This window comes from Oratosquilla oratoria, chromosome 30 (assembly GCF_046742065.1).
Source record: "Oratosquilla oratoria isolate Oo_2021 chromosome 30, ASM4674206v1, whole genome shotgun sequence".
NCBI lineage: Eukaryota > Metazoa > Arthropoda > Malacostraca > Stomatopoda > Squillidae > Oratosquilla > Oratosquilla oratoria.
In genome coordinates this window covers 15980287-15999232 of record NC_134806.1, presented here as the reverse complement: position 1 = coordinate 15999232, position 18946 = coordinate 15980287, and the positions used below count along the sequence as shown (strand labels likewise).

Sequence of the window (18946 nt, the reverse complement as noted above, 5' to 3'; positions counted from 1 at the left end):
CTCCCTCTTCCTCTCCTACTCCATCTTTGTTCTCTTGCCTTCTCTACTATTCCCCTGACTTCTTCTCTTCCCCCTCCCATCTCTCGTTACTCTCTATCTTCTTCGTCTTCCTCGTTTTCCTTTTCTTCTTCTCCTTTCCCCCTCTCCCTCTCCTTTCCCCCTCTCCCTCTCCTTTCCCCCTCTCCCTCTCCTTTCCCCCTCTCCCTCTCTTTTCCCCCTCTCCCTCTCCTTTCCCCCTCTCCCTCTCCTTTCCCCCCTCTCCCTCTCCTTTCCCCCTCTCCCTCTCCTTTCCCCCTCTCCCTCTCCTTTCCCCCTCTCCCTCTCTTTTCCCCCTCTCCCTCTCCTTTCCCCCTCTCCCTCTCCTTTCCCCCCTCTCCCTCTCCTTTCCCCCTCTCCCTCTCCTTTCCCCCTCTCCCTCTCCTTTCCCCCCTCTCCCTCTCCTTTCCCCCTCTCCCTCTCCTTTCCCCCTCTCCCTCTCCTTTCCCCCTCTCCCTCTCCTTTCCCCCTCTCCCTCTCCTTTACCCCTCTCCCTCTCCTTTCCCCCTCTCCCTCTCCTTTCCCCCTCTCCCTCTCCTTTCCCCCTCTCCCTCTCCTTTCCCCCCTCTCCTTCTTCTTCCCCTTCTCCCTCTCCCTTTCCTTTCTCTCTGTCCTTTCGTTCCCCCTACCCCTCTTCTTCCACTCCTCCACCCTCTACCTCTCCTTCCCTCTTCCCTCCTCCTTCCACCTCTCCCTCCCTTACCCTTCTCCTTTCTCTCTTTCCTCTCCTCCCTTCTCCCTCTCTCTCTCTCTCCATCTCCTTCTCGCTTCCCTTCCTCTCCTTCCACTCTTCCTCCCTTAACCTCCTCCTTTCCTTAACCCTTCTCCTTCCTCTCTTTCCTCTCCTTCCCTCCCCCTCTCTCTCTCTCTCCATCTTCCTTTCGATCCCCTTCCTCTCCATCCTCTCCTCCCCTCCCCCTCTCTCTCTCCATCTCCCTCTCGATCCCCTTCCTCTCCATCCTCTCCTCCCCTCGTCCCTCTCTTTCCTCTCTTCCACTCACCCTCCCTCTCTCCATCTCCCTCTCGATCCCCTTCCTCTCCATCCTCTTCTCCTCGTTCCTCTCTTTCCCCTCCTCCCCTCGTCCCTCTGCTTTCTCTCCTCCCCTCTCCCTTTTTCTCTCCTTCCTCTCCTCCTCGTCCCTCTCCCTCCCTTACCCTTCTCCTTTCTCTCTTTCCTCTCCTCCCTCCTCCCTCTCTCTCTCCATCTCCCTCTCGCTCCCCTTCCTCCCCTTCCTCTCCTCCTCGTCCCTCTCCCTCCCTCAACACCTCCACCCTTAGGCGAGGCTTCCACACATCATTAGGGTTCGGCTGAGGGAAATCTTATCTCGAGTTTCCCCAAGGCTGTGACCGCTCGGTGGGAAATATGGTATGGACTTGGGGCGTACACTCGCGTACACGCACACACACACACACACACACACACACACACACACACACACACACACACACACACACACACACACACACACACACACACACACACACACACACACACACACACACACACACACACACACACACACACACACACACACACACACACACACACACACACACACACACACGCCCGCGCGCGCGTACACACGAATGGAATTCGAGTACGCCTGTGTACCCACGGACGCGTACGGAGGTCCTCGAAACATGCAAGCACACGCACATGAGCACACACATACGTACACATATGTACACACATGTACGCTCGTACACATACAGTCACACATGAAGACACTCGCGCCTACACACACGCACACACACACGAACACACACATCGATACTTAGACACAGACACACAAACATAAGGAAATACACGTGAATATACGGACACCGTTGAATACAGGGACAGATTTTCACTCGTTGTAGTCCACTTTCTTGTCATTTCGTTTATTTACGTTCTCGTTAATTATCATAGAAAGTAGCCTGCAGGACACTCGCCAAGAAAATGGTCTGTCATCTTCATTTTCATTAGTGATGTCGTCGTCGTCATCATCATCATCATCATCATCATCATCATCATCATCATCATCATCATCATCATCATCATCATCATCATCATCATCATCATCATCATCATCATCATCATCATCATCATCATCATCATCATCATCATCATCATCATCATAATCACCATCATCATCATCATCATCATCATCATCATCATCATCATCATCATCATCATCATCATCATCATCATCATCATCATCATCATCATCATCATCATAATCACCATCACCATCATCACTGTCATCACCATCAGCATTCATCATCATCATCATCATCATCATCATCATCATCATCATCATCATCATCATCATCATCATCATCATCATCATCATCATCATCATCATCATCGTCATCGTCATCATCATCGCCATCATCGTCATCGTCATCATCATCATCATCATCATCATCATCATCATCATCATCATCATCATCATCATCATCATCATCATCATCATCATCATCATCATCATCATCATCATCATCATTATCTTTTTCTTTTAGGAATTTCCCCTATGGGGCTACAAGGAGAAGGATGCCTAGTCCCAATGCCCGTCCCTTTCTTCTCGCCTCTTACGATCCAAGTGGGAATACTTGGTGGCAATATTCTTTTCCCCCTTGTAAGGGGGAAAAAGCCTTGGTATATGTATGTATGTATTATTATTATTATTATTATTATTATTATTATTATTATTATTATTATTATTATTATTATTATTATTATTATTATTATTATTATTATTATTATTATTATTATCACTATTATTATCACTATTATTATTATTATAATTATTATTATTATTATTATTATTATTATTATTATTATTATTATTATTATTATTATTATTATTATTATCATTATTATTATTATTATCATTATCATTGTTATCATTATTTTCATTACTATTATTTATTATCATTATCATTATTATCATTATCATTATTATCATTATCATTATCATTATTATCATTATTTATGAATTACTGTTCTCTGAGTTTCCGGAAACCAATCCAATATTGAATAAATTCGTCAAGCATCCGCTAACTACCTCTAGTTTTCGATTTGTGGTCCCATTTATGAAACTCTGTGGGTCCCTAGGGGGGTCACAACCCCCATTTTGAATAAACACACTGGTCTGAAGAGTAACTCTTGCATGTGAACTGATGTGGAATTATATGAACGGACTCCTTCAACTCTCGACGAAAACGGATTGATGAGAAGGACGACATGACGTCACACCCTAAAGACTGATAAGGCTATGGTGTGGAATTATTGATGAACAGATTTGATATCACCAAATGAAGTACTATTCACACTGGAATTCACACACTGAAATGAAGAAAAAAATTATAGATAATAATAAGAAACTAGGATATTTGGAAATTACCATAAATACCAACTGTTCAGCGATTGGGGAACGGAATTTCCGCCAAATTAAGGTAAACATGGACTAGTGCACACAAGGCTCTATCCTCCTAGGTAGGAAGGGGACTTCTTTGATCTTCGACCACAGTAATGCAATATACACAAGGACTAATCAGCCCATATGCGATATGAGCTTCTATAGCACTTAAGGATTTATAGACTAATTGAATTGCTGTCTTAAACCAATTCTCCAATCGCCCTTCATATTCGTGAGGTATTCTGAGAGCTTATCGGAAAACCTTAATCAGTCCCTCTCAGTCGCTTCCTTCTATGATACATACAACTCTGAGCAGTCTAGGCCGTATCTGATATACTGTACCTTTGTTCGATGAATCGCTTCCAAAGGTAGCGGTGACTCGTGAGTCGTGACTCGTGACTCATGACTCGTAACTCGTAACTCGGGATTTGTGACTTGTGACTCGTGACTTGAGACTTGTGACTCATGACTCACAACTCGTAAATCGTGACTCGTAATTCGTGATTTGTGACTCGTGACTTGAGACTCGTGACTCATAACTCGTGACTCGTGACTCATTACTTGTGGCTCGTGACTCGTACAATTGATGCTCCTGTTCGGGAGACATGGTCAAATTAAAGTAGCTCGCTTCCACTTCCCTGTATAGGTTATCCGCAGCCAAATGAATTGAACAAATGTCACTTTTTTTCAAATGATATCGTCGCTTGTGTCAGAATGTTCCGCCCAAAGATCTGGGTAACTGTGCAGATGGTGAAACGAGTTCATCGTTATATTTCTTCATACGAATCGGTGGTTTAGATCATGAATATGAAGAAATCACTCTGTTCTTTCGTTCATTGCAAAAGTCCACTTTTTCTCAGATACTTCTTTAAAGGTAAAACCGCCTAGTTTCCCTAATTGTACCTCAGAATCTTCCGCTTCTTCGTCTTAGCCTTCTTCAGTTAGGTCTTCCTCAAGGTCCTCATATTCGCCTTTTTGTTCACGCTGAACCATTTTATTCAGGTGAAGGCAGGACCTTTGGTCAAATATTCAAAAAAGATTAAAGATATCCCCTTCACTGTGATGATGCACTTTATAGTATTTTTTCTGGTTAACGAAAGGTGATTTTCATCAGCTGAGAGGATGACCCCAGTGGTAGAGTTCCCGGCTGCCACTACGGCGGTCCGGGTTCGACTCCCGCCCAGAGCTGAAATAATTTCAGTATAGCTGGGCTGCGAGTCGTTACTCCAACTCTCGTGGGCGGGGAGTTGGGTGTGTGTGTGTGTGTGCGTGTAAGGTCACAACATTACCCATAGATCGGTCATATATGAACTCTGAACTCTCTTCCGGGAGGGAAATAGCTGTCGATCACGAGTCCAGCACGTGATCCAAGAATATGGTGAATCACACACACTCTCTCTCTCTCTCTCTCTCACACACACACACACACACACACACACACACACACACACACACACACACACACACACACACACACACACACACGCACACACAATGACCAAGACACAATATCTTGTGAGTTGCTGGTCACCAAAGTAAATGAACATCCAGTCCTAATAAGATCATATCAAAGCCTATCTGCGCTTGTTTGTGTATGTGTGTGTGTGTGTGTGTGTGTGTGTGTGTGTGTGTGTGTGTGTGTGTGTGTGTGTGTGTGTGTGTGTGTGTGTGTGTGCGTGTATGTGTGTATGTGTGTGTGTGTGTGTGTGCGTGTATGTGTGTGTGTGTGTGTGTGTGTGTGTGTGTATGTGTGTGTGTGTGTGTGTGTGTGTGTGTGTGTGTGTGTGTGTGTGTGTGTATGCGTGTGTGTGTGTGTGTGTGTGTGTGTGCGTGTGTGTGTGTGTGTGTGTGTGTGTGTGTGTGTGTGTGTGTGTGTGTGTGTGTGTGTGTGTGTGTGTGTGTGTGTGTGTGTGTGTGTGTGTGTGTGTGTGTGTATGTGTGTATTTACCTAGTTTACCTAGTTGTATTTACCTAGTTGTATTTTACGGGAAGGGGAGCTATGCTCGTGGTGTCCCGTCTTCATATCTCATTTTATCTAAACTGTTTTTAAATTCGTTTATTATTTTTGCACACACCACTTTCTCATCTAACTTGTTCCAAATGTCTATTACTCTGTGAGGAAAGCTGTTCTTTTTCAGATCTCTTCTATAGCTGTCTTTCCTGATTTTCTTTCCGTGTCCTCTTGTATTTCTATCATCCCATTTTATTAGATCCTCTCTATCAATAATTTCTATGACTTTCATGATTCTGTAAATATGAATCACAATGGCAAAAGCCGACAAGACTGTGAGAATAAACACCTTGTGAGATCGAAACCTTTATTAGTACTACGTTTCGCTTGTTACAGCTTTTTCAAGTGCAGACATGACACACACTCTGAGCACATATAAGCCAACAGGGAAGGAACTGGGAGAGGTTATCAGGGAGGGGTGGGTGGTAGGTGGAGGGGGAGGAGGGGGACGGGTGGGACTTGGTGGAGACAAAGGAGGACATTTCGGACAGTTTGTTGAAGTGGACTAAGGGGGACATTTCATACATTTATTTAATGCGGGTAACAGATGGATTATAGGAGGGGCGATATTAAACATGCCTCTGTTCTGCTCAATGGTTTTGAAGCTTTGAATGGCGGCCGCTTCGAGGCATTTTCTCCTCATCCTATCTGGTTCACTAAACAGAAGTTCTGCGTTATCCCAATCCATCAGGTGGTCGTTGGTGTTCCGGTGGATAACACAGGCGTTGGTGGTGATGTTGTTCCGGGAATCGTAGCGATGCTCCCGGATCCGGGTCTTCAGGTCACGGGAAGTCTCGCCGATGTATACTTTATCACATCCAGCACAGGGTATGCGGTAGACACCAGCGTTTTTTCCCCACATCTCGTCCTGGCTGTCATTCCTTCTTGAAAGCTCTTTGATAGTTCTGCTGGACTGGCCCACTACCTGAATGTTGCAACGCCCAAGTGTCCGGGTGAGGGTGGCGGTGACGCTGCTGGCTGGAAGGATAAGCCTCCTAGCTGGATCTTTTGTTGGTTCCCGCCCTTTCATTATTTTGAGTGCCTTTTTCTTACACTGGTGGATGATGCCATCTGGATATTTTAATTTATGAAAAACCTCCTTTATGTGCCTAAACTCGTCCTCTAAGAATTCAGGGCTACAAATTCTGAGAGCTCTGAGGTAGAAACCTATGACTACACCTTTTTTAATACTGAGGTCATGGTGGGATAGGAAGTGAGTCAAATCGTCCTTATTGGTTGGTTTCCTGTAGACTGTAAATTTTAAAAAATTATCATGTTTGATAATAAGGGTATCCAAAAATGGAAGGGAATCGTTAATTTCTTCCTCCAAGGTGAACTGGATGGATGACTCAACCTCGTTCAGAGCCGCTTGGAGTTTGGGGATGTCAAACCGTCTGGGGGAAATTAATAGTATGTCATCCACATAGCGAAGCCATACTACGTTGCCAGGAACGATATCTGAGAAAGGCCCCTCCCTGATAACCTCTCCCAGTTCCTTCCCTGTTGGCTTATATGTGCTCAGAGTGTGTGTCATGTCTGTACTTGAAAAAGCTGTAACAAGCGAAACGTAGTACTAATAAAGGTTTCGATCTCACAAGGTGTTTATTCTCACATTATGTAAATAGTTATCAAATCTCCTCTCTCTCTCTTCTTTGTTCTAGTGTGTGTGTGTGTGTGTGTGTGTGTGTGTGTGTGTGTGTGTATTCACCTCGGATCTGCTGCAGTCTCTGTCGAGACAGCCAGACACCACCCTACGGCAGTGAGCTCAGAGCTCATTATTTGCCGATCTCTGGGTAGGTCTGAGACCACTCACACACCACACACCGGGACAGCAAGGTCACAACTCCTTGACTAACGTCCCGTACCTACTCACTGCTAGGTGAACAGGGGTTACACGTAAAAGGAGACAAACCCAACTTATCTCCGCCCGGCCGGGGAATCGAACCCCGGTTCTCTGGCTTGTGAGGCCAATGCTTTACCAATCCGCCACCGAGCCGTGTGTGTGTGTGTGTGTGTGTGTGTGTGTGTGTGTGTGTGTGTGTGTGTGTGTGTGTGTGTGTGTGTGTGTGTGTGTGTGTGTGTGTGTGTGTGTGTGTGTGTGTGTGTGTGTGTGTGTGTGTGTGTGTGTGTGTGTGTGTGTGTGTGTGTGTGTGTGTGTGTGTGTGTGTGCGCTGGTTATAAACAGAATTCAACAAACGAGATTGCATACATCTCCCGGTAAGGCTTATCGATGTCTTGATCATCGCTGTTGATATCGTTATGGTCCCGGGTAAGTTGGCGCACGCGTAATCACATACATGTATACACGACTGGATGGCGCAGTGGTAGCGTTCGTAACCGCTGCTACAGCGATCCGAGTTTGGATCCCGTCCAGGGCTGAAATAATTTCATTAACGCTGCGCTGTGAGTCGTTACTCCAACTCACGTGGGCGGGGAGTTCGGGGGTTGGGGTACGTGTAAGGTCATAGCGTCACCCATAGGTCGGTCATATATGAGCTCTGAGCTCCCTTCCGGGAGGGAAATGGCTGTCGACCACGAGTCCAACACGTGATCCAAGACCATGGTGAACCATGGTGAATCACATATAAACACAAGTACATACCCGCACATACAATCATTCGAACGCAAACACGCATTTTGTTTTTACAAGTGCATACACACATTTATACATACATTCGCGCGTTTGCACAAACACAATTACCCAGCCTGGCATAGACCATATGAGGAGAGATCAAAAGCACTAGGTTTGTCAACCTTGAAGGGTCGAAGAGAAAGAGGTGATATGATCGCAAGACACACAGATTGTTGCTCATTATTGAGTTATCTTCTCAGAATTGTCCAGAAACTCAAAAAATTAAAATATGTCCCATCATTTTCTCATGGAAGCTATCTTACTGTTTCCAGTAAGCATGCACATCCACACATGACTACATGTACACATGAATGCACATAATCATACACACATAAACCAAAAAGTAGGAAATATTAAGTGGACAGAATACACGGCGAAATATGCAACTATAGAAAGACGCCCCAGGACAGCTCCGACGTAACACGGGGATTATATACAAGGACAAAACATCACGGTGACATTTCGTTGATCAAAAATCATGTTTTATTCTCATTATTTTATTATGCATTCTGTATCGATGCTAATTATTAGTATTATGTTATGTTATTATACTGTAATATAATTATATTGCATTATTATATATTATATTGTATGTTATTATTTTTACAGTATTATTATTATTATTATTATTATTATTATTATTATTATTATTATTATTATTATTATTATTATTATTATTATTATTATTATTATTATTATTATTATTATTATTATTATTATTATTATTATTATTATTATTATTATTATTATTATTATTATTATTATTATTATTATCATTATTATTATTAGTAGTACTATTATTATTATTATCATATGTTATACCGATGCTGTTTGAGGTGTTATACTGGAACAGTTGATACATACATACATACATACATACATACATATGAGTACATACATAATATTGGAGCTACAAGGTCTTAGTAGAGCAAAGCCTTCAGACTAATTCATTATTGAAGCTCATCTCAGTTAACCCCCTTCCATACCAGGTGCCCCTTTTCCCTTTCAATCCACTTGCCGCCAGGTGATTTAATTCGTCCCCGGGGCAACCCGCTCGACCTCATCTGTAGCGAAGAAATTGGTCAATTTCTATCTCCCCCCCCACCTCTGTGGAGTCCGGCTCTAGTACAGGTAATTCTAGACTATAGGTAATTCTAGACTCATGATAAAATCTGTACATTCTGTACACTGCCTAGTGGGTGGACGAACACTAGGAAACGTCTAGGAAATGTATAATGTTAATCAGAGTGTGTACAATTTAGACACACATCCTAACGTAAGAATAATTAATGAAATAATTGTGTAAATATATTTACCCGTGCTCCACGTTTTTCCTAAGTGCACATACATATATTTTTCATCCGGTCAAGACATTCTAGCTAACGCATACACGTAAGTACTAAAATAGACTTAATCATACATCTTGACATGTATGCTCACCAAACAACATTACGTGTGCAAACATGCTCGTGTATGCGATGGTAATTGTCAAAAGGCAAAAGTTATTGCATGTAAAGCTTCCGACAAGCATACGATTGTCGAGTCGTTTTAGCAAAATTGCCGTATACGAGAGCAGATGAAAATTCCACATTATACAATGTTGACACAGGTGAGCCAGGGCCGTTCACATACAAAATTCCTTTCCCTTTTTTTCATGGAATTTTGATAAAATGCCCGTTGGACATTGTAGTGGTACCAAGAGATTGAAAACGAAAAATATCTATTCAGGCCTCCTGACTGAAGCATTTCGTCGGAAATAAAATGAAAAGCTAAGAAGAAAATATCCCACTTAGAGAGACAAGCTGCTAAAAATAGAGTGGTACGACACACTGACAGACAGAGAGAAGGAAAAATGGACAGACAGAAAGAGTAAAAAGAGACGGAGAGACAGAGAGAAAGAGAGAAGCAGAAGCAGACATAGAGACACGGAAAGAGAGTGAGAGACAGAATGGAAGACAGAGACTAAGAGACAAAACAATTAAGAGACAAATAGTGAAAGAAAGAAAGAAATTATATGAGAGAAAAGAAAAGAACTTTTTAACAATTTAGTGGAAATAACCATAAGAGATAGTAAAGGAAATATATCAAGACGGCAGCAGAACATAAGAACAAAAGAATGCATGAGACTGTAAGAGACCATAAGGCCTACATTAAGTAGTTCCATTTCCACTACCACCTGGAACTGCCTAGAACAGAGTAGATTTTTTTTAGATGTTTCAAAGCGTAAAAGAATAATGTGTGCCTCTGGTCCGTAGGGGTGTCTTACACACACACACACACACACACACACACACACACACACACACACACACACACACACACACACACACACACACACACACACACACACACACACACACACACACACACACACACACACACACGACTTATACGACTCGGTGGCGCGGTTGGTAAAGTCCCAAACTGTCAGTATGGAGGTACCGGCGGTATATGGTTCGAATCCTGCCCAGGGCTGAAATTATTTCAGTATCGCTGCGCTTCGAGTCGTTACTCCAACTCTCGTGGGCGGGGAGTTGGGTGTGTGTTTGCGTTTAAGGTCATAGCATTACCCATAGATCGGTCATACGAGCTCTGAGCTCTCTTCTGGGAGGGAAATGGCTGTCGATCACGAGTCCAACACGTGATCCAAAGACCAAGGTGAATCACACACACACACACACACACACACACACACACACACACACACACACACACACACACACACACACTTAGAAAACTAATTAGCTAAGACTTATGCAGTCAGTGCTCCATACGAGAAAAAAAGGAAAGAAGAACAATGAACGACAGAGACGGATAAAGATAGAGAGACACTAACAGACACAGAGAGAAAGACAGAGACAGACAGACAGACAAATTGACAGGCAAAATTTTGAGATAGACAAACAGACGGGAAAGCAGAGAAAATGACAGATAAGAGGAACAGACAGAATAAAAAGAGGGGGAAAAGACAGACAGAGAGAGAGAGAGAGAGACAGACAGAGACATAGGAGGACAGACAGGCTGACAGAAATACGAACAGGCAAGAAAAGGACAGACACCCTCACGCGCCATGAAAGAGCCCAGAACGGATGACTTCAGTCTTCCGTCTGAAATACGAACTTGGAGGGTCGAGATGGATGCAGTGTCCCTCTCTACCCTGTCTGAGGAAGGGACGAGACGAAGGAGGAGGAGGAGGAGGAGGAGGAGGAGGAGGAAGAGGAAGAGGGAAGGAGTTGGGAGGAGGGGATGGCAAGAGGAGAGTTAAGAAGAGAGAAAGCAGGAGGGAGAGGGCGGGAGGGGAAGAGAGAATTGATAAGGGATGAGGGAGGAAAGAGGAGAGGAGATAGTAGAGAGGAAGACATAGAGGAAACGAGGAAAAGGGAATGAAAAGATTTTTTTTTTTTTTTTTTTTTGTCATAAGATCTTCGTCCGAGCCTCTTTACTACCGTCCGTGGAAATTCGAACAAAACAGCCTGGCTTCACCCAGAACTGAAGGAAACGCACCGCCTGTTACGAAAAATCTCAAGAGAAATAGCCCATTAGGAATGCTAATTTATGTACATAATGTATGCGCTCTTGTATACATACATGCGGATGTAAGTGTAAAACACGTATATAGGCACTATATATCTATACACGAGTAAACATGCATGGGTTATGTATTTGTGTAATTCACCACCATCACAATAATCCTGGATCACATGCTAAACTCGTGATCGACAGCTGCCTAGAACAGAGTAGATTTTTTTAGATGTTTCACAGCGTAAAAGAATAATGTGTGCCTCTGGTACGTAGGGGTGTCTTACACACACACACACACACACACATACCTCAGAGCTCATGTATAGTCCGATCTACCATCTAGCTGAAAGCTTGAAACTCCTCCGGCCTTTATCCAGGACTACTGGACTAATTCTGAAGTTGGCTGACATCCTGTCCATTCTCAAAGGTGCGTATACAGAAGGAGACATAGCATCTCTAGATATTAAGACCTTTTCAAACATTTCTGTGGATAGGACCATTGATTGCATCCTGTATGCATTGCATGTATGTATATATATACATGTGTGTATACATATATGTACTTAATAATCGCGAAGAACCCACAGTAGAAGTTACACATTCTTCTAAAGTTTCCTTTTATTCCGACTGTGGGTTCTTCGTGATTATTAATTACAAATGTGCTACAGCATTTTGTCTAAGTGATACTTATATAAATAATGTACCGCGTATGCATGTAATGTACTTATATAAGTAATGTATCGCGTATGCATGCATATATGTACGAGTATTCATATGTCATGTGCATGTACATAGCATGTATACGAACTTTACCAACAAACTTTGAGAATATATCCCCCATCGAAAAGCAAACTTACTTTACAATATAACGAAATGCAAAATCATTTATTGAAAACAGTGTAGTGGTCCAAGTCAGTGTACTTTGCAGCCAACCAAACACCAACCCCCCCGTCCTTTCCTGTTCCTTGCCTCCCTCTTCCCCACCAAACAAAATTTACTACTATCTTATCATGTCCACAACCAATCGACTGACTGAATCTTCCCTATCAATCTAGCATCAATACTGATATAAGTATTTTACCTTTACGTTCCAGAAAGTGACTTTTTTCTACTCTGTTGATTTGCCAGTGTCCCCTCATTTGTTTTATAAATCACAGAAGCCAACGACTACTGCCAGTGATCCAAGTGTTGCTGGTGCTCTCTATGTTCTCATGCGCGCATGCGCTGGGAGAGGGAAGCCCTGAGAAGTATCAAAACATCCCCAAGGGGAAATCCAAAGGCAGGACCTACCGGAGTGTTTTGTCTCGGTCCTAAGCTCAATTATAGAACAACGTTTGTTAAGTCTAGTTCAGGAAGATAGAAGTATAAAACTCGCTTCACCCTGTCACTAAAGTGGCGTTCACAAGCTAAATGAAATAAGCAGATCAGGGCAAAATGGAATTTTTGACTGCGTAGACATAAAGTAGAGGTTAAGTTCAGTGAATCTCAACTTTGAAAACGCGAATAGAGTTTGTAGGGAACATGACAGGCTTCTAGATACTAAGGTTTGCAATCACAATGCAAATATATCATTATTTCAATCACCCATATACAAAACTAGTTAGCATTTTATTACCACAATGAGAAACGAATAAGTTTGTCTGTAACATCTCTTCTTAGATAAGCAAATGGAAATAACAAAATGCATTTTACATTAGATTCCGTTTCATGGAGTGTGTCCACTGCCGATTTTTTTTTTTTTTTAAAGGATACAAAGAAAAATAAAAGACTGAAAAACAATGTGTTAATGACTAACCGTTGATCGATTGACTTAAAACCCACAGGCTATACTAACGTTCCTTCTAAAGTCTTCTGGAATTAACCCAGATTAAGATTATGTAAAAACATCCAAGCAAAAAGGTTTAGATTCATCTATCCAACTTTATAGTCTTAAACCCCCTTTCTAATTAATACTACCACACAGAAAAATATCTTCATCCAAAGCTATTGTTCGTGTCACATGAAATATTTCTGTGGAGGGTAATGAATTATGTTCACGTTTTAGTGCTGAAAAGAAAATGAAGAAGTGTTTAATTTGCACTACAAAAATATACCATGACATGGTAAAGAATAAATATAACAACATGTGTCTAATCATGAAGAAAAATATTATAGAAAAATATTGTACGCCATAGTTTGATTCAGATTATATGAATACAATTTACAAAACAAAAGAGGAAGGAAAGTGACGTGTAATGAGGGCTCTTGGAAAGATCATATAAATGTAAAAAAAATTGAAAATACTGTAATTTGATAAGAAAAAATATATGTATCATAAGCAACAGATTAATGAAGTGAATTCGAACATTGAAAGGTTGTATTATTATCACTTTGATAGAGAATAAGAAAAAAGGTTTCCTGTTGTTGTTGTTGTTGTTGTTGTTGTTGTTGTTGTTGTTGTTGTTGTTGTTGTTGTTGTTGTTGTTGCTGCTGCTGTTGTTGTTGTTGTTGTTGTTGTTGTTGTTGTTGTTGTTGTTGTTGTTGTTGTTGTTGTTGTTGTTGTTGTTGTTGTTGTTTCGATTAAAAAAAAATTCAAATAGTTGGCAACTTTGAATGTACTGAGGATTTTTATTATATTTATTTTACTGATATTCCATATAATAACTCTTCTTCTTTAAAGCAAGTAAGCATGGACAAAATTAAGAATATCATAAAAAGAATGAAAGAAATATGTTGTAACGTTGATCCAATATCATGTATCGTTAATGAACAAAGCTTCTCAAATTTAAGATATACGATTGCAAAGATCATAAACCTGACTGCATATTATGGAAGGCGTATTTCCGTTAATTGTCAATGTGGCTATTGTGGAACCAACTTTAACGGACACTTTTGTCCGTTATCGTTTGACTCCATACAGACCGATCTCAAATTGATCATTTCTTTAAGAAATAGTGGTAAATATAATTGCAAAAATTACAGTTTGGTCCTCTCATATTGTTTCTCAAAAGTCCTGTCAGTGATTCAGAATTCAAATACATTCCTGCTGCGTTAATTGAACCTCATTTCTAAAAACCCACTTTATTGCTAACCAAATAATATGTATAAAAATACACGACATGTTATGCAAGGAAATTTATATTTGCTTTATTGAGTTCACGAGCGAGGTAGAAATTTTAAGTGCGATTGAACCTTTGGGAAAATCTGCGATTCGCGAAAGGCTGAATTCCCAACGCGGAAATTATGTTCGGACTCTTTATATTAACGATACATGTGAATAAATTATAATTTCATTTGTAAATGAAGATCGCATTTCGAAATGCAGCCAGATCAGAAATCGTGTATACGATACTGAATTCCTTTACATCAGCCAGACTGCCTTGATGAAATCCCATTTAAATGCATAAGCTATATATATATATATATATATATATATATATATATATATATATATATATACACATACATATATATCCTATATACACAAGGATCATTACCTAATTAAACATAATTTGTTGATAATATATGATTATTACACAAATGAATTGCTAAATATTATGATGAATTTGAATAGTTTACCGATGCCCTTACTGTGGGAAATCGCAGTCGACAGATCCGTTAGAACACATTCTAGTTCCTGGCCTAGGCGTCAGATGGCGCTGAAAATAAGAATATGTCCCTCCTGGAGTTGATGGGACGCTGGGGAAATCACTCCCGTGCCATTGCTCCTCAACTATGAATTTAATCTTAGAATCATAAATCATATTTAAACCAAATTCCGTTTTCATCGTCAACAATTTATGAAGAATTCCGCTCAAGTACGAGCGACATGACGTCACCGCTTAGAGGAAGATGGATGTTTTTCGTAATTTCATGTTGTTGCACGGGCCTATAACCTAATTTACATAATAGTCTATGTTTCTTGCGTCCTATTTTGTAACCCGTATGTATTTGCATAGTAGCAATTACAGTAAAGTATTACTGGATTTAGTTATATTCTCTCTCTCTTTCTCTCTCTCTCTTTCTCTCTCTCTCTCTCTATCTATCTATCTATCTATCTATCTATCTATCTCTTTCTCCCTTTTTCTCCCTTTCTTTCTCTCCTCTCTCTCTCTCTCTCTCTCTCTCTCTCTCTCTCTCTCTCTCTCTCTCTCTCTCTCTCTCTCTCTCTCTCTCTCTCTCTCTCTCTCTCTCTCTCCTCTATCTCTCTTTCTCTGGCTCTCTCCCTCCTCGCTCTCTCCCCCTCTGTTTATCTGTTTATCTATCTGTATGATTTCAACCTGAGACATGCACGCACTTTTGAAATACCCAAAATATATTCCATCTTTGCATCTGCATATGTCTGTTTTTTTCTTTTTTATGTGATTTTATTTGCATATCATTATCTCTGTCAAGTTTTGCAGGACCTAGTTGATATCACAATATTCTCTCTTCATTTCACTTGGAGCAGTTCTGAGCTTAATTTGAAATATTCAAATTTAAGACCAAAAAATGTCTGCACGGAATTGTCCTGCCAGAAGTACATCGGGGAGGATCACCTCCCCCCAGTCACTTACAAACGTCGCCGCATCCTCCTGAAGATGTAACCCTGAGAGGCTGGCATTCGATCTCCAGGTGGGTGGCAAGTAGAATAAACGTACAAGTAGATTAAGATAAAACAAAGGGTTAGGAAAGATAGAAAATTTATTAGACGTGGATACAACAGAACATGTCACTTATCAACATTTATTTTTAGTGACAACAAAACAGTAAACATGTTAGATATGAATTATTATAATATGGAATATCTCTATTGTCTGTAAATATCTTTTATATTTTATATTTTCTAAGACAATTGTTCTGCAGTGTATTGCATATGTTATTATGTCCTGTTGTTATGGTCAATGATCTAGTTCCCCGACTGTATCCGTCTTGTTATGGAACTTAGAGGTTTATTATCGGCAAGCTCGGTGGACGCTGTTCCAATTACTACACTCAACAACACTCTCTTGCTAAATACACCGATAATAGAGTCTTTCAATCTATTAGAACACTCACTCTGTAATGATCAAGGTTAATCATTTAAAGTTAAACTGATGATGTTGCAAACGCCTAACTATACTATTTCCATTATCTCGTGACCCGCATATACCGGAAGCTGTCCACTACCCCAATTATGTTGACATGGAATATTCTAAATGCATATTGATTTTTTTCATTAAATGGTTGGTGATATGAGTAATTGTTATACATGTAAAGAAGAGAAGAGACTTGTTAAACGATGTGGCATCTCAGGTCAGGCGACGTTGCCCCGGCTCCCGACCAGGTGCGCAGGTCACTCAAAGAGAATTACATAAAGAAGCTGAGTGCGGGTCTTCGGGCCACTTGCAATCTCCTTCATTATACCGGTCATATATGCAAATATAAAGAAAACGCTGTCTCCCCCGTTTTCTTTGGAGATGGTTTAGTCGTGGCAACGCTGCTGGTTTTGCCGGCCACATCCTATGGGTCACCAGATAGTGAAAGAAGTATAAGAATGAATTTATGCAGTGCAGGATTTAGACAAATCGTGACCTTCAGATGTATAAAACTTAGAGGCACCCTCTTAAAATGTAAAAAAAAAAAAGAGAGAAAATTAGGTTTGATATGTTAAGCAACTACATATGAAGCCATTATGAATCTGCACATATAAATGTGCTCTACAACCTATTTTAAGAATGACGGTTCACATAAGAAGCCACTACATTTTTCAAAGCAGCCCCCTCCCCTCCCCAACACAAAAATGAAATTTTGTGAAACCCTGAGCTGTAGCCTAATTCCTGAATTGGACTTGTAAAACTTCGAAACGCTGGTACGGAAAATTGCCTCCTACTTTGACTGCACTACACCACTGCAATGCTCTATGTGGATCTCATACATAGACTTCCTCTTAAGTAAGTTGTCTTGTTCGCAGCACTGAACAAATAAGAAAAGTGAGAATTCCTATCGCTCTATCACCTTCAGCATTTCCTCATACACACACACGCACGCACACGCACACACATACACACACACACGCACACACACACACGCACGCACGCACACACACACACACACACACACACACACATATATATATATATATATATATATATATATATATATATATATATATATATATATATACTGTATATATACATACATACGTATGTATACGTATAAGCTCATCACCTAGTATATAAAAACAAACCTTGAATATGACACCAAATATCTAGATCTGAATTAACATTTGGATTGATGTATCTGAAAGAAAGAATTATATTCCTTTTCGTTTTGTACAAGTGTGCAGATGAAAGGGAACATTAGAGTATTTCGCCTCTTATTAGCACAGTCGAGGTGGACCTTCACTGGTTAAAGGATCTTCAGCTCCTGTCCTCCATGTGATTTCAAGGAATGTGTTGTGGTGCGAGCTTGAGTATTTCGGTTTTGGCGGTTCGTCTGGTATTCTGCTCAACCATTTTGTCAATTGTTTTTGTTTTTTTGTTTTCTTAAGCTCTCTGGAGAAGTGTGCGTATGGTCTCGGATCTCTCGATTAAGGCAGCTGAAGGTGCGAAGCCATTGTATGTGAAGGAATTGTGTACCAGTGTGTGTAGCTTATAAAACATGGGCCATGTTAAATGCGTTCATTGAGCAGTGATTAGAACGATTGAACACGATAAATAGATGAATTAGCAACAAATGAACACAATAAAGATACCCAACAAACTAAATTTAAAGCAATATGTAATAATAATAATAAATAATATAATAATAATTTTATTTGGCATTTAATCAATATACATGAAATGCAGATAATGAAAAGAACACACAGTTAGAAATAGCAATTACAATCGCCGAGGATAACACAAAAAAGCATGTAAGCTTATTTTCATTGTGGTCCTTAAGAGGGGGTGACGAGTGTTTATAAAGCATATGCTTATTACCTGCAAATATTAGATGAATGGTGGAATTTGTGACATTGAACAAGACAGACTATAGTTGGAATTTTAACAAATATAATAGTCACCCCTTATCTTTTTAACATTCTTTCTGACAAAAAGTTGTAAAGTAGTGCAGTAATACAGCAGTGACTTTAAGAATATAAAAGGAAAATAAATGAATACAAGAGGTTCAAACAGCAATAGTATAACAATTAAGGTTGCATTTTTATGTTCACTTAATTGTAACCGAAAGTAAATGAGATATTTTCGTGGGGTCCTGTCTATTTTTTTTACAATTATTATCATTTAAATTTGTTTGTATTTATTATTTTAGCTTGGACTATCAACGTCTAAACTATTCCAGTTAATACATCTGTATGGAAAGCTGTATTTCATTATATGTGTTTTTCCATGATCCCTGCGACGT

General features: G+C 40.4%; 1 protein-coding gene across 1 annotated transcript in view; it reads right to left on the bottom strand.

Annotated features, from left to right (window-relative positions):
• LOC143041042 (acid sphingomyelinase-like phosphodiesterase 3b) overlaps positions 1-12781 on the bottom strand; it is a 151976-nt gene extending 139195 nt beyond the window's left edge. Inside the window, exon 1 of the mRNA XM_076212649.1 lies at positions 12684-12781. The gene's annotated coding sequence lies outside the window, so the exon portion shown is untranslated. The remainder of the gene's footprint in view (positions 1-12683) is intronic.
• Positions 12782-18946: the final 6165 nt, after the last annotated feature.